The sequence below is a fragment of the Cibotium barometz genome, chromosome 19 (genome assembly GCF_041138505.1).
Source record: "Cibotium barometz isolate CiBa-2024 chromosome 19, ASM4113850v1, whole genome shotgun sequence".
Classification (NCBI taxonomy): Eukaryota; Viridiplantae; Streptophyta; class Polypodiopsida; order Cyatheales; family Cibotiaceae; genus Cibotium; species Cibotium barometz.
The window spans coordinates 34,491,902-34,494,049 of record NC_141064.1 but is presented as its reverse complement, the minus strand read 5'-3'; positions in this window follow the sequence as shown (position 1 = coordinate 34,494,049).

Here is a 2,148-nt window from a genome sequence, read left to right as displayed (position 1 = left end):
TCGGAGGGCACCGACTGACAGCAGTCGAAGCCATTGGTTTTGAATTTTGTCTTAGCTGTGGATGACTCCACCAGTCCTCGCTAGGGAACTGGAGGACTACCAACACAAACACTAAGGTTGGGGAGAAGGGAGCGTGGATCCTCTCAGGAAAGTATACCCGCGCTAAGGATGAGTCAACCTCACTGGCTAGACATGCAAGAGCTATGCTCTACACTGTCTACCATGCTCTCCAACCACCACCTAGCACTGCATTATCCCTACAGGCCTCACACTCACACCACACAGCACTCACCCCTCACTCAGCTCGCTCACACAAAGAGATAGACAAAACACCAAAATAGAGCGCAACACTGTATATCACAATACCGAAAGGAATGATACAAGAAAGACTCTGCTCCACTAGAGAATGTGCTACCATGAATGTGATACAAGAGAGACTGTCCTCATCTGTGAGTGTGTCTGAGACTCTGTGTGCCATGCTACCGAGAGAGTGCTCCCATGAATGTGATACAAGAGAGAATGTGCTACCATGAATGTGATACAAGAGAGACTGTCCTCATCTGTGAGAGTGTGTCTGAGACTCTGTGTGCCATGCTACCGAGAGAGTGCTCCCCTTATCTCCCCTTGGGTGGTGGTGCTCAAGAGGATCTCTCCCTGCCTTGGGAAAGGGAGAGAGATGTTACCTCCATGAGTGCCATCAGAGTTGGCCATGCACGTCAAAGATGTCGGAGGACATTGGTGGTAACTATGATTGGGGTGGTCAGAGGTGTCGGAGGGCACCGACAGTGACAGCGGTCAGAGCCATCAGAGGGCACTAGCGGTCAGAGCGATCAGAGGTGACGGTGGTCGAAGCCCTTGGAGTGGTCGGAGCGATCGAAGGGCACTAGCGGAGATGGCAGTCGGAGCCATCGAGGAAGTGTGGAGGACCTGGCTTCCCGTCCACAAGTCGCCCACTACTACTCAATTTATCGTCCCGGTGAATGTGCCACAGAAAAAACAAGTGGTTCTCTGGCAAGCTAGCATTTGGGCAAAATAGCCGGCAAGCAGGCTCCCAACCTATCAGTAGTACCTCCCACCTGCCTCGGTCCCACAAACACCCCAAGTCTATCAAAACCCACCTCTGGTGGTCTATGTGGCAGCCCCTCCATGGTGGTATGGGATGCTAGCGATCTCTCACATATATCATCTTATGGGATAATTTGGGCTCAAGATTGTTGCTTTGCTTACATCACTTAGCATGTTGACGTCAACATTCAAAGACAATCTCAATTTTTTAAATTTACTAGAAGTTATAGTGTAGGCATTCTCTAGATAAACTTCTTTTATCTATAGCCTACATGTATTGATGAGTGTAATCTTATTGGCATTTTCACTTGTTGAAATCTCTTCCTTTAGATTTCAATGAGTTTATCTTATTGTGTTTGGATTAAGGAAATTTGGATTTTTCCTTTGTTGGCATTTCTTTCTCTAGTTCCGTATTTTAGGTGATTTATATAGTCAACCTGATGGTTTACGGATGGACATATGTGACTCATCGAGATGCTGATAACTCTCTATGTTGATATGGGTAACTCGGGACGTCGATTATTCCATGTGCAGATGTGGGTACGTCGGGGCGCCAATGAATCCCTGGTTTTTGCTGTTATAATGCCATGTTTTCCTACTTTATTCCGAATGGTTTACAACGAGGAAATTACTAAGTATGAATTCCTCTGATCATCCGCATTTTGATGGGCAAACAGAGCGTATGAATCAGATTGTAGAGAATATGCTTCGTGCATATGTCTTTGGAAAAGCATCAAATTGGGAAAAATATCTTCCAATGATGGAATTTGCCTATAACAGTTTTAAACATACGGCTATTGGCTTTAGTCTATTCATGCTTATGTATGGGTATTAACCCAGGGCACTTATTGATGTCGGTCTTAAGGACATCGAGCTTGATGCATCGAGGGATTTCTTGTGTGATATGTAAAAAATGCTGACCGAAGCTCGGGATTCTATCAGGAGTGCTCAAGATAGGGCATGGTTTTATACTAATAGGGGACGCTCATCTCGGTCTTTTGAACCGAGAGCGTTAGTTTATTTAAAAGTTCCTAAAGATTTTCAGACTTTGTCAATAGGAAAATGCTTGAATTTATCTCCTAG